The sequence below is a fragment of the Rattus norvegicus genome, chromosome 13, assembly GCF_021556685.1.
Source record: "Rattus norvegicus strain SHRSP/BbbUtx chromosome 13, alternate assembly SHRSP_T2T, whole genome shotgun sequence".
Taxonomy (NCBI): Eukaryota; Metazoa; Chordata; class Mammalia; order Rodentia; family Muridae; genus Rattus; species Rattus norvegicus.
The window spans coordinates 39,028,867-39,053,615 of record NC_141546.1 but is presented as its reverse complement, the minus strand read 5'-3'; positions in this window follow the sequence as shown (position 1 = coordinate 39,053,615).

The window sequence follows — 24,749 nt, the reverse complement described above, 5'->3', positions numbered from 1 at the left end:
CCCGACTTATGGTTTCTGTAGCTCTCCTGGTGGTTTTCACAAACTGAGCTGTGCCAACCCAGGATGTGGTTTCTGTGCTTTAAAGCTCAGGAAAGTCTCAGGACTCCATCATGGGTCGTGAACCCCCACTATAGTCTCTCACCAGCTAATGTAGACTTTTTGTCTACTTGAACCCATGTCTAAGCAGACCTTTCTGGTGGATACTTCACAAAATATTTCAGAAGTGGATCACTACACACTGGACCTGATTGTGCTTCTCTATCTTGGACTTTCCATGTCCAGAACACTGAGAAATACATTTTTACAGTTGATGTCGCTCAGTCTAAGACTCTGTTGCGATGGCCAGAACAGACTCAGGTGATGGCTGTTGAATCAAGATGGTGATCTGTGCTCCAGCTTCCTTCCTTTTCTTACTCTTTTATTCAATTAGATATTTCTTTATTTACATTTCAAATGTTATTTCCTTTCCCAGTTTCCTGTCCATAAGTCCCCTAATCCTTCCCCCTCCCCTTCTTCTATAAGGGTGTTCCCCTCCCCATCCACCTCCCCCCCGCCCCGCTTGAGTAAGTAAGGTTGGGCAAAAACTTACTATATATATATCTAAGGATAACTTCGTACTCCCAATATTCTTGTCTTTCCTTTCAAATTCTGGGATTACAGGCACAAGCCATCGCATCCAACTTTCTTCTCCTTTTCGATGATGTATGGATTTAAAATATTTAATTATTCAGGAATGATTAGAAAATAATGCAAAAATCCCTTTCAGAAGTTTTCCCATGCCCTTTAGATGTAGCGGCTAACATGTGAAAATTATCTATTATTATCTAAATTCTCTCTCTCTCTCTCTCTCTCTCTCTCTCTCTCTGTGTGTGTGTGTGTGTGTGTGTGTGTGTGTGTGTGTGTGTGTGCGTGCTGGCATCCAGGGTGCCAGAATTGTTGGATCCTTTGGATCTAGAGTCATAGGCTGTTGTCAGACCCCTGTGCTGGGTACTTGAAACTGAACTCAAGTCCTCTGGAAAAATTATTTAAGGGCTCTGACCAATTGAGTGATCTCTCTAGCCCACAGCTAATATTTTGATGTATGTCTCACCGACCATTTTTCTATACATGTCACATACATATAATATACTCAGCCTTGTAGAGATTTTTTTAAATTTTGAAGTAGTATATATAACTACAGTTAATTTTAGTTCAACAAGTCATGGATATATTTATAAATATACTTCTATAATATCTTACTTATAAGGTATTACATAAGTAATTCATTTTATATCTATTTAAAGTAAGGGAACACTGTAATATATTTTATTATTTCCCTATTAATAATCACTCATCCCTTTCTGTTTCTATTTATATACATTTATTTATGTATTTTGTGTGTGTGCATGTATACACACATGTGTCACAGTACATGTAGATGTCCCACAGCAATCCCCAAATGTCAACTTTCTTCTTCTAGCATTCAGCTTCTAGAGATTGAACTCTAGTCATTAGGCTTGGCACAAGCCTTAGCCTGTGGAGCCATTTCAATAACCCTTCCTTTGTTATATTGATGCTCATGTACTAGGTTGAGTTTATAAATCTTACATTGGCTTAGCCAAGTCTTCTGTAGGATACAATGGACTGAACTTCCAAGAAAATATTCTTTGTCTATATTCTTATCAATATCAGAGAGGAGCTTGGACCAGTCTGACTGGTGCACATGGAAGAGCTGATGGATGGATAAATGTTGTTCCTCTACCTGCTGAACCATGGCCATGTGACTAAGCACTGGGACTATTTTACGTTAAGGCTGTGGTTAAATCTATAACTTGCCCTTGTGTAATGTTTTCCTCCTTCTTTGTCTCATTTCATCCCCCACCCCTGATTTCAACATCTTTAGGTAGCTCTCTGATACATAGGCTTTATCATTTTGGGCTTAGAAACAGAATTACTAGGAGGTCAAGGAGATGTGACCTCCTGCTATCTTATATTTGGTTTAGAAAGTTGCAAATGTAGAATTGTTTTATTTTTTATTAATTTCTAACATTTCCAAAATAAAATAAACAATATTGAGCTGGGAATATTGTCCAGTAGATAAAGCACTTGACCTGCTAGTATGAGGATATAGTTGTATCTATGGGACCTGAAGCTGATGGCATGGCATGTAAATCCAATGATGGGAGGTAGAGACAGGAGTCCCAGAGCAAGATGGCCATCCAGACTAGCCAAAGCAGCAAGCTGTGGGTTCATCAAGATCTCTTGCTACATATAAGATGAAGGGCTGTTGAGAAAGACTTCAATTTCAATTTTGTGTCTCCATACATGCACATATATGTGTGCCACACACATGAGCATACACATATGCATGCATACCCATACATGTGAAAAAAAGAATAATATTGTTATTGTGTATAATATATAGGTCTATTCTCCCTAACCTAGAGATGTAAACTATGAGATATTGTGAAATCTGAAAGTTCTGAGCATGAACAGGATACGGGAGGAGAACAGGACACAAGCAGGCAACAGAAGGCAGGTGGACAATAAGACATGGGCGAACAACAGGACGTGGGCTGAGAAGTCCATATTTTGAGACTTTGTTTCATATATAAAGTTATTTTAAAAATTTTTTATGAAAGCCTCTTTTGGATTTGTGGGTCAAGTGAGTATACAACATACAGGTAGTGGTTACAAAATTTAGAGGTATCTCATAGTTAGTCTAGCGATATCTAGGTTATACCTGATCTGTCTCTATATATACATGTAAATATAAAGTATGATCACCGAATTAGAAACCCTGCTTGTTGTGAGCACTTTGAATGAGGAAGAATTGACCTGTTCTGGATTGTCCCTTATGAGTATTCATTGTCAGTGGAGAAGATCTCAATGTGTATACTCAGGTATAATGTCACATGAACTCATGTTAAGGAATGACTTCTAGAGCTTTAGTTGTGTAGCTGAATTTAAAAAAAAAGCTTAAATTAGTTTTTTTTGCTACTTTTACTATAAACCTGTTACTAGTATCCACTGATGCCACCTCTCAAACAATATGAAGTACCACAAAAGAGCATCATTAGGACCCCTTACACTGAAAGTGGTTGCCTAAAATACCTTATGGACCATAAATGTTCATAACTTCATCATGAAGGAATTGCAGAGACAACTGACAATTGGAAAGAGCACTGGTTGCTTAATCATGAGGACCTGAGTTTCTGAGTTTAGTTCTCAGTATTAATATCACAAAATTCACAAATGCCTCTATTTCCAGGGCCTCTGATGCCCTCTTCTGGCCTCTCTGGATACCTGCACTCATGTTCTCAGCTACACATACAGACACATATACACAGAAGCACACACATAAACATATAAAACAATGTTATCACACAGAGATAACTTTTATTAGTCTTTTGTTCAAATTTTGGCATTTTGTACAAAAAACAGGAGTTAAAAGTGGTTATATCTTTTATTCGTCATTTCAGGATAGAAGTGAAGACAGGGCAGAGAGAGTAGAAGAGGCTAGAATTTAAAATACACGGCACTTTTAAAGCTAGAGTTTTCAGCTCTCCAGAGGGCTTGCAGTATATACACAAGGTCCAATCCAAACCTACATTTGGCCATGTCTCTCTCTTCATTTCATCTCTTACATGGTGAGAATAGGTTGAGACGTCCCCGGCTTGCTATGTTCTAAGTTGGCATATGTGCTGCAATGTTTGGGAGACTGTTATGAACTAGAGATACTGCCTCTAATGGATCAACATTTGGAGTGTGAGCTTGGGTCATGTTGCTCTCATAGACACATCTAGTATGGGTCAGGCCCATTGTCCCAGACTTGTGTGGAATGTATATCGCTTCTTTTCTCATTGCTGGGACCAGTTACCTGATGCAAAACAACTTAAGAGAGAAAGGTCTTATTTTGACTTACAGTTGAATAAGGTACATCATAGTGGGGATGAGATGGCTGCAGAAGAGAAGGCATTATGGCACAGGAGCAGGAGTCCAGGTCGTGACACACTCTTGGATGTGTAGAGTGAACAGGATGTGTAGTGATGTCACAAAATCTTAATGCCTCCTCCCAGCACTCCACTCCTCTTAGTGAGGCTCCACCTCCTAAGGTTCCACAATTTCCCAAACAGCACCTGCAGCTGAGCACCAAGTGTGCAAACATGTGAGCCTGGAGGACATTTCACATTCAAACGTTGATGTCATCCACAAAGAGAAAGGTTCTTAAAAAAATGTTCTGTTACAGCTTGTGAGTAAGACCCTTTTTCTTCTATTCACTGTGGCTGCTCTTCTCTCTTGGCCCTACAGTTAGTACCCAAAGGCTGAGCAGTGAGCAGAATGAAGAGCCTGAAGGTTTCTGGAGTCTCCAAGGCAGATGCTTGCAGCAATAGAACATATTTAGCTTAGGAGTGTGTGTGTGTGTGTGTGTGTGTGTGTGTGTGTGTGTGTGTGTGTGTGTGTGTAGGTGGGGAGTTGAGTATTAAATAAATTCTGCATGTGGTTACAGGAAATGAAGGAATATGAAAATCTTTCAATGGGAAATTACAATTTTATTTGAGTTACTAGCACTTCAAGTTTACCACCCATGAACTATTATGAAATAATTGACTGCGATATAGAACTTGGATATATTTTCAATACTGTGTTTCAGGCAATGCCGCACATTATAAATGGTCTTTAATCCTTGGAGGTTTATGTAAGGGGTATTTGAGAAGGATGCTGACATCCATCCACTTTTTTTCTGGGAAAATGAATTATATTGTGCACCGATTAACTCTTGAAGTCAGTGTGCACTGCTAACCACAAGAATGGGGTCCCAGAGCAGATGAAAAGGGAGGTGAAGCTGAAGCAGAAATGCTCCATCCAGGCCTACAGTTGCCAAAAACCTGAAACACCTGCATTGGCTTAAGGCAAAGTCTCCATGGATTTACAGAACAGGAACCTTGTTAGAATTTTAACTAGATTGAAGACACTAATGAAAATGGGCCAGTTTTGCTCCATGTCTTAATTTCCCTTTCAGCTGTTCTGACAAAAATCTCATGACCAAAGCAGCCTAAGAGAGAAAAAAGGCCTATCCTGGCTCACAGATGAAGGATACAGTCCATCATGGTGGCGGAATCAAGATAGCAGGAGCTTGGAGCAGCTGGTCATACCACATTTACAGTTGAGAAACAGAAAAATACATGTTAGTGATTATCTGGCTTTCTCCATTTTAAGCAGTTGACTATCCCCTGCATAGCGAATAATCCCACTTACAGTTAAGATGATTCTTCTAGCCAAGTGAGTGATTTATCTGATAAAGTACACTTGCTACAAGCCCAGTTGCCCAAATTCAATGCCCAAAGCCCACATAAAGACAGAAGGAAGAAAATTACTCCACAAAGCTCTCTTTTGATCTCCACATGTGCATGTGGCACATATCACCACCCCCATTCCCATCACCACCACCACCACTACCACCATCACCACCACACCATGTGTAAAAATAGGTGTTCTCACTTCCAGTAATGCAAGCTAATCCCCAACAAGCTTTCCCAGAGGCCTATCTCTATATTCTGACAAGTTGACAGTTGACATTAACCATCAGACCCTATAATTAGGAAACCAGGACTCTCTTTAGTGAACATCTATTGACCCACAAGATTTCTAGTGTTATATTGAAGAAGCAAGCTTTGTTTAATTGCTGTTGTCCTGGAAACAGTGTTAAATCTAGGGAACTGTCACATCCCCAAATGCAGCTTTTTACCGATGATATAAAATACCAGGTCACACAGGGAAAGAAAGACAATGTACAATACTATGCCATTTCCCTAGTTAAGACTTTTGAAAACAACGTTTAACTTTTGAATTAACTGAAACCTGAGTAAAAACTTTAAATAAATATATATTGTTTTGTTTTTCAAAATAACTCATGCCTTTGGTTAAAGGAAAGAGAAAATGGTAGAGGGTCTCTCAATGGGAGATGCTATTTTCCTGTGAGGTATTAGCGTAAATAAACTTTTATGAAATAATTTTCTGCACTATGCAGTTTGCATGCGCACACTTTGAACATTGTATTTTTGTAAGTAAGATGAATTAAAGACAGTTGTTAATTATTTGAAGTTTATATCTGTGGAAAGAGTCTATGAATATATCATCTCTTCTCAGATCTGGATAAGCGTAGTGACAGTCCTGAATGTGGTAGAAGAAATTGTGTACTTTTCTATGGTCTCAGGGTTTAAGATTTTTATGTGTTTTTTTTCTCTGTGTGTGTGTGTGTGTGTGTGTGTGTGTGTGTGTGTGTGTGTGTGTGTGTGTGTTTATAGGGTCATGTATGGGCATATGTATTTAGAATTCCAAGGCTGATTTTGGGCCTTTTCCTCAGTCACCCTCTTCCTTGTTCTTTTGTGGAGGGGATCTCTAAAACTAGAACTCTTAGCTAGGCAGACTCTGCTTTTTCATAACTGTGGTTTCAGACATGCAATAAAGCACCTAGCATTTTATATGGGTGTTGAACATTCAAACTCAAGTCCTCATGCGTACAGGGCAAGCACCTTAATAGACTGAGCCATTTCCTAGTCCTGATAAAATTTAAAGATTATCGTCTTTTTTAATAATTATAGAAGATATGTCAGGAGATATAGAAAAATGCCACCACAGGTGAAAATCTGCCAAGCATAGCCAAAGATGTTTCCAGTGTTTGCTGCCCTCAAGGCAATTAAAACTAATCAACCATATGAAAGGGGACATCACACTGTTCTCCCTTTTAGTTCCCATCCAGACTGTTTGGCAAAGATAATCTCTAGGCTTTCTTTAGATGAAGCATTGGCAAAGAGTTTCCTTAAAGCAGTTTGAGGTGAATTCAAGGAGGGTTGTTACGAAGTATGCAATCCTAATAATCTCTTTAGAAAAGACATGGCCTGTTAGAGCAAGCCTCCTGCCACGCTTCCTGAATGAGCTCACATCATCAGGAAGAAAAAATGGTTGTCATGTCTCCTAGGTTCAGACAGGGTCTATTACAAATGGGAGGGATCATTTGTTTTTTTTCCTATATAGATTACATTTCACAGCAGCAAAAATAATTGCTTTGGGAAAGTTATTATCTTTGTAAAAGAAGCATACCTACCAAATGATAAGAAATGATAGAAAGAGAAAAACTACATTTAAAAAAAGGTCATGCATTTAGACAATATCCATCAATGTGGCTGAGCTCATTGGATAGAAATTCAAGATAGGAAAGATTATACAGTTAGGCTAGGCTGACAGTGCCAGAATCTGCTAACTTTTCATACTGAACAAGGGATAAAAGGGACACCATTTTTTTCTTTCCATGTCAGGCAATAGAGAGTGTATGATCATTGAAAAGGGGTTAAAATGCAATCCTGCATCTGTGATGGGAAGGTAGTTCTACTGGTGCTTGCTCTTTAAGCATGAGGACCCAGGGTTGATCCTCCCACCCACATCCACAGAAAAACAGAGCAATAGTCACTTCCTGTAATCCTAACACTGTGAGCGAGAGTGAGGTGATATATCATAGTCAGATAGTCTAGTTCATTGGTGAGTTCCAGGTTCCGGAAGAGACCACGTCTCAAAAACTACAGTGGGGAGTAAAGAAGGTGCCAAACATTGATCTTGCCTCCATGCAAACACACAAAGGTGAACACTGTGTTTTGGATCCCCTGATTTGTATATATCACTCTCTCTGTAATAAATGTGTTCTCTTCCAATTTTATTTTTCCTGACTCAGTTCTTTAAAGCCTTCCCCTAGTGTCTCCAGCTGCTTTTAACCGAGTTGGTTCTGTCTTTTAAGCTTCCTTTATCCCTTTCTTATAGTTTTCCTTGATGATTTTGTTTAAAATCCCTTCTGCTTCTTTGCTGAGATCTGCCAACTGAGGGTAACAAACTGCCCACTGTTCCTGCCACCATGCATTCCCTGCCATGATGAACTGTTCTGCTGGAGCCAAAACAAACTTTCCCTTCTTCATGTTGTCTTTGTCAAGAATTTTGCCATGGAACTGGAAAGATACCAGACATACTTTGTATAATTGATACAATGCCTATACAAATGTCTAGAGTTTACATGGCCAAGCTTGAAGAGAGGCAATCCAGGAGTGTTGCAGGCCCTCTCTGCCAGGGGACACTTTCTCTGTGGTCTTAAGGCTGTTAATACCCCTGAGAGCTGAAATCTCTAATAGAATAAATTGTGATTTACATCCCATTATGTAGTGAAATTTCAAGTCATAATTGACTCAGATGCACTTGATCTGTTGACCTTTATGGCAAGGCACCTAAAGCATCCTTTCTTTTACACTTGCTAGAGTGACTGTCTGGTAGCTGTATCATATTTTCTTTTTTAGGGTCCCAAGAGACAACCAGACTGCATATAGTTGGGAAAAAGCCAGACTCAAAATTGACAGTGGAGTTTTGGCTGAATATGTAATTTTTTTTTTGCACAACTGAAAGGCTTTAAAAACCATGTCTAGTGATCCTAAGTGGAAGACAGTCTACATTCCATCCCCTGTGTCTCATAGAGTGTGTATGGAGCACACAAACCATTTATTAAACATAGTATCTTTGTTACTGGATTTGTAATGGTTTTTCAGTTTTTCTATGACTTCTCTCAGCCATCCATAGTAAGATTCTTCTGCCTGTGCTCTTTAGAGCCTGGTTGGAGGACTCTGGCTTGAAACAATAACTTTACAAGACATTATTAACCTGTATTAATAATACATAATAGTGGGTTTCATGTGACATTTTCATGTATGTACACAATGCATTTTGATCACATTCCCCCATTAGCCTTCCTGTTTGCCTCCCTCTCCTACTCTGATCCCCTTCCTTTTTTCAACTAGCCTCTTGTCCACTTTCATGGGTTGTTTGTTTGTTTATTTGTTTGTTTGGTTTGGTTTACTCAATGAGTTCAATTAATGTTGATTACATGTGTATAACAGGGAAGTCACAGCCCACCCTGAGGATTTATAGGCAGTTAATGTTGCTAAAGAGGATGGTTTGTTCAGTGGTGTACCCACTGGTACATTGCCTGTGTTGTAATGAGTGACATTCTCCATTCCCAGCCTGGGCTAGAAAAGAGGGGGCTTTTTGAGTGTATGTTTTCTTATCTACACAAACAGATGTCAAAGGGAAAATTTGCCAAGATCTGGTAGAATCTGAAATGGGCAGGTTCTATGAAAGAGTAGAAACAGTGATGTAATCTGGGTTATTACACATGGAGTTAGATTATGTGAGACCCCTGTCTTTCAGGTTTAGCTGACCAGGGAGAGTCTGATGCTGCACAAGTGTCCCCAAACTGAGCACTCAAGACAAGGCAACAGAGGTCCCTTGAATGTTGAAGAGGGAAAAACACAGAAGGAAATCCTTTGTCTATTTCCAATTTTTTGAGACAGAAGATTGACAGAACATTTGTGTGTCACTGGAGTTGAAGGGATAACTATATTTACCCACACATGCAATCTCTTTCAATACCTGGGAAGAGTCTCAGTGTCAAAAAATACATCATACAACAATTTGCGTAACCTCCCCTTTACTTTCTATGCTTTGCAACCAGAGCTAAGTGTGAATAATAAGTAGTTCCCCAAGGTCAGATCAATCATAAAAGCAGGAGAAATTTAATCCCCAAGTACCCACAAAAACCAGAGTATCAGGCCACAGACATCTCTTCATAGGCTTAGAGAATTCATGTATCACTTTTATCTGGATATAAGTTAAACCATTTCAGAGAGAGAGAGAGAGAGAGAGAGAGAGAGAGAGAGAGAGAGAGAGAGAGAGAGAGAGAGAGAGAGAGAGAGAGAAAGAGAGAGAGAGACCCAAAGAAAAGCCCTTGCCATTCCTAATACTTTGTTTTCTGTCTTTCCTTATCTAACATGTCCCTTTTGTCAGCTCTCTGAGTAGACACAAGAGGTTTATTCCCCTCAGTAAGTGGGGTCTGAGGAACAGAGATGTTATGTGACCTGCCCCAAATCACACAGTAAAATTTCACAGAAGTCATCCAAAAGCCTGAGTTTCCTGTCTTCTTGCTTTCTTTTTGGTCTCGTTTTGGGTTTTGCAGAGAGCAGAGACCCAGTCTATAACGGCTTCTCCCTTGGTGTGCTGGTTGATTTTGTCAACTTGACAAAAGCTAGAGTTATCTGGCATGCGGAAAACACAATTGAGACAATACAGACATAGGCAAGCCTGCCAGAAATTGTCTTAGCTGGTGATGGATAGAAGAGAGTATTGCTCATTATGGACAGTTGTTATTCCAGGATAGGTGGCCCTGGGTTCTATAACAAAGCAGTCTGAGCAGGCCATGAGGAGCAAGCCAGTGAGCAGTATCCTCTATGGCTTCTGCATCAGTTCCTGTCTCTAGGTAACCACATTGGATTCCCGCCGTGACTTCCTTCCATCACACACTATATGGTAGGAGTGTACATGAAATAAAACCCTTTGCCCCAAGATTTCTTTTCGTCATGGTCTTTATCACAGAAGAAACCCTAATGAAGTCACTTAGTTTTAACAATATCTACCCTCTGGGTTACAGGACTCGGGTAGAATTCTCCTCTGTGTTCCCTGCAGTAAACAAATATAATAATGATGATGATGATGATGATGATGATGATGATGATGATGGTGGTGATGATGATGATGATGATGATGATGATGATGTGTTTTGGCACTATATTTGGGGAAATACATGCTCCAAAATCTGCAGAATTTTGAAAGTAAAATTGGCAATAGTAGCCTCCTTGTTATTTTACCAAAGTTTGGCATTTTATTTCTTCCTATTTTATTAATTCTCTAGTCAGATATTTCAAGGAGACATGTCAGTGCCACACCATCAGGGAAAGTGTTGAGATTTCTCTCCCTAAGCAAACCAGAGGACCCCTCCTGATGCCATGACAGATTGATTGAAGCTGCAGACGGTTTTTCAGTTGCTTGCCATTTATGCTTTCTCTTCATTCAGGGCGCATGCTTGTTTCAGTTTCCCTTTCCTTAATTATTTTATGTTGGCTTTGAGGCCCAGGAGTTGTAACATTATCATATGATTAATTTTGTTCCTCTATTATGTTGTAGTTTTCATGAAATTAACTGTGCTGTTTCTTTCCCAGTAAATGCCCACTGATGAATATTTTATTCTCTTCAATGGCTATGCGGTTGACCTTGCTGGATATTTTATAGTAGCTTTGCAAGTAACAAGAGCCTTTGCCTGTGGAGCACTCCGCCTACATAAGGAAAGTGGACTTCAGTCAAGAGCGCTCTCTATCCAAGAGAACAAGCAAGCCCAGTGCTGATGACTCAAACATGGGCAGGAGACTTCTTGACCTCCTACCAGCTGGACATCTCCATAGGGTCAGTATAGAGAAGGGATGGGCTGGGGAGATGGCTCAGGGGATAAAACACTAGGCATATATGTTTCTGGACCTGAGTTCAGATCCCCAGAATCTACATAAAGTCGGGCATGTCTGTAACTCCAATTTTCCTATTGTGAGATGGGAGGCAGAGACAAGAAAATCCCTGCCTGCTTGGTATATGTAGTGGCGAGCAACAAAGATAAAGACTATTTAACAAGGTGGACTGTGAAGATGGACATCTAAGGCTGTCCTCAGACTATCAATATGTGCTGTGGCATGAGTGTAGCCACTTTTACACATAGAAACATGTGCATGTTCACATGGTACACACATGTATAATAAACAGACACAGGAATACTAAAAAGATAGAGAAGGGTACACCATCACAGAAGTATAATCAGGCCAAGGGTATTCTTGGTTGCTCTGTGTTGAGAAGGGATTCCACTCACTTCTATTTCTTCTCCTAAGAGCATAGAGGTGGTTCGTTCATTCTCAGCATAGAATCTCCCCTGTGGACTCTCACGGCTGGGCAGCTACCTGCTTTCATGTTGAAAGAATGCTAGGTGAAGACGCAGAGTAAGTAGGGAAGACAGCCAGCTGGTTGTGGCCATACTATCTTGGTGCATTGCAAACCTTACCTTTTGAATCATCCCAGTAAGATGGCAATGAGGTATGGTCTCCAAGCTACAAGTAAGACCTCTGGAGCTCAGAGATGTTAAGTAACTTATCTGAGGAGCCCAGTGTGAAACACTCAGTATTTGTCAATTCATCAACAAATCAATACCTGTTCTATAACTGATATGAGTGGGTGAAGCAAGCATGTGTTTTCTCTATTTTATAGCAACACAGAATCCTTGTATCAGTGGAAAGCTTAGCAGTCTCTGAGCAGAAACATATGCTGTGAGGTTGTACATGATCCTAGATGAAAAGTTGGAGACAGAGGTGCATGCCCCTGCTTTCACAGCACGTCCCATGTAGGTCCCAATTTATGCATGAGTTTCTGAGTATTTGGCCATACCCATTCTATTTCACACCTCATCCATTTTGCTGGAGTCTCTGGCAGCCTCTAATAATTGACTGAGGTATGTCACATGTTGTAGTGGTGAAATAACACTGTATGTAGATACCAAGGAAGGTAGGCAGCCATCAAAGTCAGAAATCAAGTTTGCCTTTTAGAACACAGAGTGGTAAAATGAGATAAAGTTTAAAGAGCTTTTATTACATGCCCATCCTTAAATAAGACATCTCTGCTAGCCCCTGAAAGACTCACTGAACATCATAGAAGAGGGGGCAGAAGAACCATAAGACCTGGAGGAAAGGCATGGGGTATTATGGAGCACTGTTTCCCAGCAACAAGGATGTTATACTCTTGAACAATTATATTTTAATAAAAATATATTTTTAATTGACATAATTGGTTTATATGTTTAAAATGATAGCAAAGCCTTCAAAGGCAAATATCAGACATAAATTATCATCTTTGATTTTAAAGTTCAATACTATTGATATGTATGGTTTCCACAAACTTGTAAGAAAACATGTTCAGATAAGCAGGTGGGCAGAGGGACCCCATGAAAAGCCTACAGAGAATGAAGTAAAAATGGTAAGCACAAACGTGTTCACCTCTAATAGTGGGTACAGCAGTAATTTCAATAATCATCTATTTCTGGCCTGTGAAATTAGATTTTATAAAAGTTAGGATAACCCATGTTAATGATTGTTTAACAATAAACAACTAAACCCTCTAAGCTGTCTGAGTATCCAGGGGCATCAAAATAGTTAAATGGCATATGCACTGATGCCAATGGGCATTATGTCCCTTTTTTTGAGATTTTAAAAAAACTTATTTTCTTTTAAATTAAATGTATATTTGTGCATGTCTGTGTGGGTATGTGCATGAGGATGCAGTGCCTGTGGAAGCCAGAAGAGGACATTTAGATCCTGAACAAAAGTTACAGGAGATTGCAAGCCACCAGATGTAGTACTGAGAACTGAGCTTGTGTCCTCTGCTAGGGCAATGTTCTATTCTTTTTCTTAATTAATTGATTACACCCCAAAGGCTGCCCCCTTCCAATTCCCCCTCAAAGAGTTTCATTCACTTCTGACAGGACAGCTCCCTTGTATCCTCTCACCTGGTATATCAAATCTCTGGAGGATTAGGTGCATCCTCTACCACCGAGGCCAGACATGGCATCCCTCTGGTACACATGTGCTGCGCAGGCCTTGGACAAGCCCGTGTATGCTCTTCGGCTGCTGGCTCAGTCTCTGGGAGCTCCTAGGGGTCCAGGTTAGTCAACACTGCTCATCTTCCTGCGGGGTTGCCATCTCCTTTAGGCCCTTCAATCTTCCATAACTTGAGGCCCCTAACTCTTCCATAGGGGCCATGACCTCTGTTCAGTGTTTGTGGGTATCTGCATCTGTCTCAGTGAGCTGCTGGGGAGAGCCTCTCAGAGGGCTGCTATGCTAGATTCCTGTCTGTGAGTACAACACAACATCATTAACAGTGTGAGGGATTGGTGATGGATCTGAAAATGCTGGTCACTGGCCATCCATTTCTTCAATCTTGGCTCCATCTTCGTCCCTGAAACCCGCCTACAAACCTTTTGACCCAAAATTGGTCCCGTCTAACATAAGTACAGGGACTCTTGAACTTTTAAAAGATATGATTACCTCAATAAGACCATCACAAGATTGGGCCTTTAAACATTCTGTTGCAAGGCCCCTCCCCTCCCTGAGAATCTATGCTGGGCAAGGGAAAAACATTCTCTTCAGTGGTGCAGCCCCTAAGCGAGTTGTACATATTGGTATAATAAATAACTGCTCACCCGAGTTCCTGAAAGTAACCCTGATGAAACTCATTGATTAAAAAAGAAAATCAAGACCGTGGCTATGGCTCAGTGCATAAGAGTGCTTGCCACTTGCTATGCAAGCAAGAGGATGTGAGTTCAAGCCCTACTACTAATGTAAAAGCATGCCTGATGTGCAGTTCTGTAACCCCAGTATTGGGGGTAAGGGAAATGGGAACCTGATGGCTGACTTTTGCCAACTTAACACAAACGTTCTTGGGAAGAGACTCTCTTATTAAGCAAATGTCTCCATGGTGTGACTTTGTAGGCAGTTCTGCAGGGATTTTCTTTATTAATGATTGGCTCAGGTAGTCTGGAGAGTAGGAGGAAGCTGGTTCAACAAGCCATGGGGAGGAAGGGAGTAAGGGGTATTTCTCCAGGGCTTCTTCTTTAGCTCCTGCCTTCCAGTTCCTGCTTTGATTTCCTGTCCTGACTTCCCTCGCTGATGAACTGTGACTTCAGAATTGTAATGGGAAATACCGTTTTTCCCAAGTGGATTTTGGTCAAGGTGTTTTATTGCATCAAAAGAATCCTAACTAAGGTAGGAGGATACTGGCAGGTTTGGGGAAGTCTCTGGTCAGTCAGCCTATCTAGAAATGAAAGCTTTGGGTTCAGAGAGAGAACTTGTATCAAAAAGGAAGGTGGGGCATTAGAGGAAGACACCTGTGTCCTCCTCAGCATATACCAGACACACAGATATACCAACTAAATAAATATTCTTTAAAAAAAATCAAGAATTTTGGGAAAAGTTAAAAATGCAAGTTTTAAGTAAAATTGTGTGGTGTGCCTGGCATGTTCATATATATAGAACACAGGGCTTTATACATGCTAAGTAAGCATTTTCTAGCTGAGCCCAATCTACACACACACACACACACACACACACATTTTATCTGCTTTTGAAGCTGTATTTCAGTCAGATCATCAGACTTTCCAGTCTTTGTGGTTGTGCTGAGAATGAGTCCCAGATCCCCTCTAGAATGGCTTTGTTTCTGCACTTGAACATCTTCTATTCTGATGATCTGGAGGGCAAGCTACCAAAGAAGCTTTCTTCCCTGAAAATTAAGTGCTCTTTGGAAGAAAGAGCAGGAGGCTGTGCTGGCTGAAAGCAGCCAGGTAGCTCTTGTATCCATATCAAAGCCCCAGGTGCCCGTGGTGGCATTAATAATAAATGGCGAGTTCATGCAGGCTTTCAATTCAGCAACATTGCCTTTCCTGTGGTTAGTCAGTCCCAGTGTGTTTGGCTGTAAGGTTTCAGGCATTTCCTGCCAAATAAATGCAAAAGAAATCAGCTTTCAGTGCTTTGACTTGCTCACCACATACCATTGTTCTGTTTGACTTTTGAGACAGGCTACCATGCAGCCCACACCAGCCCTAAGCACTACAGGTGCCTGAGGAGGATCTTGAGCTCCTGATCTTTCTTCCTCTTTTGCCTGAGAGTTAGTGTTTCAAGTTGTGGGGATGGAACCCAGGGCATCATGCATGCTAAGCAATCATTTTTTCCAGTTGAGCCACATCTCCAGCCCAATCCACACAACTTTTAACAGAAGGAACTTGTATTTCCATAGTAAATCTTGGTTATGAGAAGCCTGAGAATTATCATTCGTGTGACTGCTGGATCCATCTTGAGTCCTCTCTTCTGGCTTGCACAGACCTGTCAGGATGTTCCAAGTGACAGAAGTCATCAGGGTTACCCCAGGTGAGAGCACTGGGGTTGGGTAGGCTTTATCTCTTCACCAGAGTTACAGGCAATTTACATAGGGACTCCTATGGTTTCTACCTCTTCTGTCCTTGTGGTGGTTAGAATGAGATGGGGTCCAATGGGCTTACATGAGTGAATACTTGGTCCCCAGTTGGTGTGATGTTGGGAAGGATTAGGAGGCGTGGCTCTTTTTGGAGGAGATGTATCACTGGGAGCGAGGTTTGAGGTTTCAAAAGCTGACACTGGAGCCAGTGTTTCTCTGCTTGTCGCCCACAGATGAGGATGTAGCTTCCAGGTATTGTTCTTGCACAGTGTCAGCCTTGTGCCCCTTGCTCCCAGCCAGCCGTGATGATAATGGATTAAGCCCCTGAAACTCTAAGCAAGCCCCCATTTTTAAGTGTCTTTTTAAAAGGGTTTTGTTTGTTTGTTTGTTTGTTTTTTGTTTTTAGAGTAGCCTTGGTCATAATGTCCCTTCATAAAAATAGAAGAGTGACTAAGACAGGCTAATGATGCCTCAGACTTCATTACCTCCCATCTAATCACACGGGAGTTCCCTGATTGATTGCCATCCGCTCTCCCATGCTGCAGGTTAGAAAGCCTAGGTTGGCATCTTTGGCAAATGCTAATGGAATGAATTCCCTCTGTGGCTGAAGCCTGCCAGTGACTTTCTTTCTTCTTGGCCCAAAATAAACATCTTATCATTGCTCAAGGGCCACTCAAGTGTCCCTGGTCTCAGGTCCAGCACTGTCCTGTTTCTTTCTTGTAATGCAAGAGCACTGGACTTCTAACACTACTCCAGATCTGGGCAGTCCGAGGAGCTTGTCTTCCTGGTTATAGCCTGGACACTGTCTCAGCCCTACCTGTCTTTCTGCCTTTGTCTTACCTCTATTTATCCTCTACGTCTGAGCTTAAGTCATCTCATGACATCCTCCTTGATTCTGACTTCACAATGGACCTAGTTTGCCTTTCTGTTGCTGTGATAAGCACAATGACCAGAAACAATCTGGGAAGGAAAAGATTTACTTTCAGGTCACAACCCATCTGTCTTAGACATACATGACCAAAAAGAAAGTTGGGGAGGACAGGGTTTATTTGACTTGCAGGGCATAGTCTATCACTTAAAGAGGTCAGGTAGTAACTCAAAACAGGGCAGGGATCTGGAGGTGGGACCTGGTGCAGAGGCCTTGGAGGGGTACTGCTTACTTGCTTGCTCCTCATGGCTTGCTCAGACTACTTTCATACAAAACCCAGGACCACTCACCTAGAGATGGCATCACCTAGAATGGACTGGGTGCTCCTCCATCATTCACTCATCAAGAAAATGTGCTTAATTGAAGTTTCATTTTTTTCAGACTCTAGCTTGTGTCAAGTTGGCATAAAGCTACACAGCACACCATCATTGAGGGGAGTTAGAGCAGAAACTCAAGCAGTAACTGAAGCAGAAACCACAGAGGAATACTTGTGGCTCACTCGATGGCTTATGGTCATCTATGATTTTATATAATCCAGGGCCACCTGCCCAGGTAATGGTGCTGCCAAAAGCAGTCTGGGCTCTGTTCTACCAGTTAGTAAACACGACATTGCTCAAAAGATAGGCCAACCTGATTGAGGTACTTCATATGATACTTTCTCTTTCTATGTGACCCTGTGTTATATCCAATTGATGATAAAAATAACCATCTTCGCAACAGACACATATGTTGTGTCTTGTATTTCTCTTTATAACTCTTAAGATACAGTGTTTGTGTCTGCCTTCCACTGGTTTCTAATCTCAGATAAATAAGAACTAAACATTTTATATACCAGCATATTCACAGCACCTCACTGAGTATCTGACATATATGAGGTGCTACAAAAATTTTTGAATGAATAAATTATTGACTTTTTATACCATCGAGCAAATTAAACTACTTTTCTTTTTCTTACTTTTAGGGGCAGGCTGGCCTCAAACTTGATATAGAGTTGGGGTTCACCTTGAACTTCTGATCTGATTCCCTCTATCTCTTGAATCCTAGGATTATAGCTGTGCACAATCATGCTCAGTTTATTGAATCTGGGTTTTGTGCAAGCTACACAAGCACTGTACTTATATTCTTAGCCTAACTGCTTTCATTTTGGCTTGAGATCCCTGGCACCTACCCATAAACCCATGGTGCATCTTTGTTGCGTCTCTGTACTTAATATATCTTTTGCACTGGTCTTGGTTGCAGTGTGCTGCCTCACTCTTGAGGAGCTGTTTCATGTTCAGATCCAAGGAAACCCTTGAAGATGATCTGAAACACTTTGCTTTAACTCTAGCTGTCACTTCCTGGTAGTCTAAGTCTTTGTCAAAAGCACAGTTCAGTGGAAAAACTTCACAGTTCTCAGTTGTAAAATATGGTAGCACTCTGGTAGGTTCCCATTCAGAACAAATCAGTCCTAAACTTACCAACTTCTAGTCTTAGCTTACATAACTGTGAAGTTCATGTGAGAATATTTACAAATTAGTTTGAACTAAAATATTCCAGACTTTTTAATCTACAAGGAGTCAAGTCTTTGAAAATTTTCTAAGCACATCACTTGATGTAAAATTATATACTTTGGGAATAAATTATAATTAGAATTATGATGTCTATATTGACTGTATACTTATGTGAGGTCTTTATCACTATTTTTGTTAAATTAAATATCATAGATACTTTCTTCCAAACTTTATGAAGCCATGAGCTCTACTCTTAACAAAAATGGAAATGCCTTCCTCATTACTGTTGATGGCAGATAACATGAAGCAGGTCCTTAGAGCTCCTTTATCCTGTGTATGATTTATTTTTCTTGTGGCTGTAACAAAATTCCAGATGACAAAAGAAACTTCTGGAAGTGTCTATTTTGGCTCACAGTTTGAAGGCCCAATCCATCATGATGAGAAGGACTGGCAGCAAGAACAGGAGCCAGATGCTCACATTGTTCTATTCAGGAAACAGTGAGGGCTGAGTGCTGGTACTCAGCTCACTTCCTGATTATTTGGTATATGCCCTTAAATGGCATCCCCCACATTTAGGAAAGTTTTCCCATCTCAATGAACCCAATATAAAACCTCCTTACAGGCACACCAGAAATGTGTCTCTTGACGAGCCTAGATCTTATTGTGTTGACAATTAAGTCGTTATCAGATTTTGCTTGATTGAGACTCTGCTCTTTGGTGAGTGACACTGTACACCAAGCCATAATGACTCAACATCCCATTCTTGAGTTGCATGAATTGGGCTGTATTTTCAATACTTCAGAAACAGAGGGTCTGGCAGTATATGCTGTCATGCCACTGGTTCATTTTAATTAATATAGGCTCATCATAAAACAGATTTCTTTCCCAAGGCTGTATGATATTCCATTATACATGTTCTAATTTGGAGGTCACTTGAACTCTGAGGGCCCATATGTTGGAAATTTTGTGGTTAAAAAAGGTGGTTAGGAATAAAGGTATTCAGAAGAGACACTGTGCCTCTCACTTGGACTACCAAACTATTGCAATAATGGATCCCATGAAATGGGTATTCATCTAGGAATCTTTTGTTAGCAGAAGGAAAAGTCTAGGAGCTTAGTGCTAGCCAGAGCAAAGAGTAAGTGAATAGGGACTCTGTTTTGGGTGTCTACTCTTCCAACTTATAAGCTAAATGAGCATTGCTTCTTATAAAAGTACTGGGCCTTGGGTATTGGGTTATATCAACAGAAGCCGTCTAATAATATATGTACATACTATATTCTGTCTTTGTGTCAATAGATAATTATGTTATTCCCTTACCTTGTCTGTTTTGAATACCAAAACAAAACAAAACACCAAAAACCCCTGGAGTATTAACATACCTTTGAGACTCTGTATTCAGTTCTTTGCTAAATGTTCCACACTATAATTTTTGAAACCACCAATTGTCTTACTCTTGATTCCATATAACTTTAACTCAACACTTATGAGGAGCCTGTGTTTATTCCTCAACTATATTTTACTCAGTTTAAAAAATATTTTGACAATTACACACACACACACACACACACACACACACACACACACAATTTGATTATCTTTACTCATCAGTACTCACTCTTGTCCCTTTATACTCCTTCTGGACCCCTTGTTCTTCCCAGCAGGTCCCCCTTTTACTCCCATGTCTTTTTTTTTGTGGTCTCCAGAGTTGCATGCACACAATTTAGAGATAATTTACTGGCAATTTACCTGCAGCTACACCACTGAAGAAAGCAGAGTCTCTTCCCGAGCAGCTGTTAACACTCAGGATCTCCTCAGCTAGCATGGCTGAGCCATTTTGCAAGTAAATAGTATATTTAATATTTTCATTGCATCTTTTACTTATTTATACTGGTTTTGTGATGAAGAATTCTGTATTCATAGTTGCCTAGATGGGACATGAGATTATGAACAATGTGTCAACTTTTAAGAGTGTTACTTAAAACCCCTTTTCCTTTTTCTAAAGTCAAACCATAACATAGGATCTCACCTTCTCATTAGTAAAGTTTGGGTTCCTGATAGGCCCCTCCACACTGCCTCATCTGATGGCATTTGCCACCACTGTGAAATGAAAATTATCAGGGAAAGGCCCAACCTGTTTCTTTCTTTTCTTTTTCCAATTGATAAAATACATCTCATTGATTGATCACTGGAGATTAAACTTCTCAACCAGAGGCTGTGCTCTTCTAACAGAGACTGAAAAGCAAAGAGTGATTAGAAAGTCTCCCAGGATCAGAACTTGAAACCAGTCGAGCCATATAATTTACCTCATCATTCCAGTTTACTAAGAAGACAATATCTTCTGAGCTATGCTGAGCTGTGCAAAGTCCTAGCCCTGATGTGATGCCCATATAGCTAACGGCCAAAGTCACTGTTTATGTCTAGGATCAGTCAGCATCACTTTGAAAACAAAACAACTCAAGCAATGTCGATATCTACAAAATCTACAAAAGAAGATTTTAAAAAGAAATGTTCTTCTTCTTTTTTTAATCCACATGGGAAAGGAGATGTGATTATTTATGAAAAAAGCAAATCAATGCAGAGGGTGAAAGGTTTTCATGGTTGCAATAGTTAATATTGATTGCCAACTTGACAGGATACAGGATCTCAGGCCCTTATCCTAGCTTTCAGGAATTTGCTCTTAATACCTCAACCTTGTCTGCATAGGATTCTACCTCAGCTGCGCCTGCTCTTGTGGTCTTTGGAGCTGTAGAATATGTGTGTGTGTGTGTGTGTGTGTGTGTGTGTGTGTGTGTGTGTGCACGCGCGCACATATGTATGCATGTATGTATGAATGTATGTATGTGCGAGTGAATGTATGTATGTATGTATGCATGTATGTATTATGCATGTATAGTGTGGAAGATTAACTGGAAGGGAAACTCTGACTATGCAGGTAAGGGAAAGTCTTCAGTTATGCTGGATGAGAGTTATTGGTGATAAGCTGCATGGAGTTCACTGAACCATAGCTGTATAAGTTACCCCTCATTTATGCTCTGTAAGTAAGGCCAATGAATTCTTTGTTTTCTCAAGTTAGATTTTGGTATAGTTGTATGTTAGTTCGTTGTAGCCGTGGGTGGATGGATGAGGTGTGTTATATCTTCTAGGGGAAATGTTTTACCAAACAGAAACCAGCCTAGGCAGGGCAAGGGATGGATGTCAACCCTTTATCTCTGGGTGACTAACAGCTAAGAGAGAGAGGGCTCTTTAACGAAGTCGAATTGTTAACTTAGCAGACAGCTTTACATGTGATTTTACTGTATGTTTTTTGATTAAATTTACTTGGCAGACTGGCAGTTTCCACTGAGACCAAAGAGTTTATTGGCCATGAATATAAAACTTCAAAGCATAAAGGGGTGCAGAGGGAGGAGAGAGAGGAAGTTGGGTGCTGAGCACAGTGGGACACCTTTCTCCACAGGGCATCTTCTGAGCTAGGCAGAGGCTAACACATCTGAGCCGCTCAGAGAGAGGGAGCATATCTGTCAAACATTAAAATCCCATTCTATCGTGCACTTAGAGAGGGGAGGTAAATCTACAGCTCCATGCTTGTCCCTGTTGCTATTAGCCACTGCCAACCAGGGATGGATTTCCTATAAGCAGGGTTCACTCATTGAGAAAATTAGGAAATTGAAACAATTCATCTGAGTTTGGCTTGTTGGCTTCAGGAGTGGTGCTCCATGGTCAGTCACCGTGATGAGTAATTATTTTTTGAGGGAGATTTGAGCCATATAACTCATCAAACAACAGGTTAGAGCCCTGTTGTGCTTATCAAGAGAGGAAGGTCACTTTCTTCTCCCCTGTGAAAGTGGATTTATTTATTTATGTATTTGTGTCATTTGCGTGCTTATTTATATTGGATACTGACAAAGATAAAGTACTTCTTGACAATGAATTCTTCATATTGTGAGATTCTCTGTTGCACCAAAGAAGACAGAGCCCTAAAGGGTATGCTTCTGTGGATGGCAGCTGCCTGCACTCCACAGGTCAATATCCTTTTGATTGATGGGGCATTGATTATGGTGTAGATCATGGAGAGATTTAATCAGAGCAGGTGGGAACTCCACTCCCTTCTGTTATGTCATGAATTTGTGTGTTGTTTCTCCAGCAGAGCTTAATTGTATTTCTATACTTTTTGTGGTCTGAAAAGAAAGTCTTAAATGGTGCTATGTAGAGGCCTGGTGCAATCTTCCTGTGAATCTCTGTATGCCCGTGTGCAAATGTATGTGGAAGCCAGAGGACAACTTTCCGTGTGGTCATTCTGCAAACACTATCTATCTTTTTAAAATAACATTTTACTTATTTATATTTTGAGAATTTCAGAGAAAGTATTTTGGTAATATTCATCATTTCCCTGCTATAGGGACTTCCAGATTTTTATGTCTTAGAACTAAGAATTCACCTAGGGATAAGTAGATGTGTTATAAACAGAGGGTGTTTAGTAAGTGAGAAAGATGCTTCTGAGACTGCACAGGTGATGTCATTTGCTCACCAAGGTCCATTGTGCTCTCTCTCTCCCTCTCCCTCTCCCTCTCCCTCTCCCTCTCCCTCTCCCTCTCCCTCTCCCTCTCCCTCTCCCTCTCCCTCTCCCTCTCCCTCTCCCTCTCTCTCCCCCTTCCTCCCCTCTTTCTCTCCCTCTCTCTTTATATATATATAAAGGAGTCTCACCTTAGCCAGAAAGGAAATAAAAAACAAATCCCCAGAGGCCCAAAGGAACAGTGCTACACGATTTGACCACCAAAGAGGCAATTTTAGAACTGATGGGACATCCCCAGATCTTGGTTATTATTCCTAAATCTGAATTACTCCAGCACCCAACCTATGCACAGGAAGAAATGAATTGGGTAAAAGGGAAAAGGCTGAATAGGAGGCAAATGGTGATGGTTCTTGCTGGACAACAGATTCCTGCTGTTATTGGAAGACAAATGGTTACCAAGCTCTGTCCGGCCAACCATCAGGGAGTAAGTAACTGCTGAGTGACTAAGACCCAAATATCCCAGACAAAAACATTTCCTAGATTTGGGTTACCTCTCTTTCAAAATGGAACTGTCTTCATGGCCAAAGATTTCCTAAATCTGGCCAAGGTCCTAAATGTTAATTAAAAACAACATTGTGCCTAAAGGCTACAAAAGCTCAGGACAGATAAAAAGGATACATAGAAAGAAAAATTTAGCTAAATATGTCCTTGAGATTGGTGACAATTAGCCTCCTACCTGAAGCTCTCATAAGGGCCAGATGCACCTCACATGGAGACATTTATTTCGCAAAAATTCCTCTTCCCTCCTCAGATCCTTACAGATCCTGTAACAGAATCAGAGTACTAGTTATCAAATGGTTTGAGAGGCTGCACCCTCGCCTTTGTCTTATCCTGCACACAGGCAGTCTTCTATAGTTAGAGAGAGTCCTGCCCTAGAACCTAGAGCCAATGTGAAAAGGCCCATAACCTATGCTCCTCACCACCTCTACTGAGGTGAAGGTCACCAGTGCTCCCATGGACCTCTCACATCCAGCTAAAGCAGACTACATCAGATAAAAGTGGGTTGTCACCAGAGCCTCTGACCCTCTTATCTTAAAGATAAGACTGACATGGGCCCTATAATTATGTTTGCTCTGTTTTTGCTTCACATGGAAAAGGGTCCAAATCCCCTTAAGCCAGGTTTAGAGTTGGATCCACTGAGACCCAACCCACATTTCTAGATGGACTTCTGTAAAATAGAGCATCCAGAGGCTACTGGGAGGATGGCTCATTCACTCCTAGGGACGAGCATGTCCCTGGGACTGTGGGCTCACCAGTGACAAAAAGGTTCCAATATATTCAGTAACTATACCTGCCCTCTGTGATGCTAGAAGCCATGTAAATACCACACCTATTCTTTCCTTGTCCTATGTCTGAAATGTCATCACCTGTCTGTGGTCACAGGCAATGCAATCCTATATCATAAAAGTTAGGGCTGGGCAGGAAGCTGAAGATCATTATGGTGAAACCAGTAGAACCTTGGGGGTCACATTATACCTGAGTGGTCCAGACCCAGGCAGCAAATTTATTATTCAAAAGAAACCTGAGCCTAAAATCATCCAGCCCATCAGCACAAACAGACCCATATTGGTACCTCCAGTATATGAGCCCCTTAAGGTGGCAAGTCCCCAAACTACAATTTCCCCAGGAATTCCTTTGGTAAAAAGGTCGAGGAGGCAACAGAAGTCTGCTCTTCAATGTTCAGGTTGCTTGAAAGAGTGTATCAGTTCCTTAACCATTCCCAACTGGCCGTGAGTCAGGATTGCTGGCTATGCCTGGACCCTAAGCACCAATATGATGTTTATGTTGGGGTTGGAACTAGTCAAACAATAAGCTTCATTTCTAGTTCTGACGACTGTACATGGTACCAACCTAAGGTTGC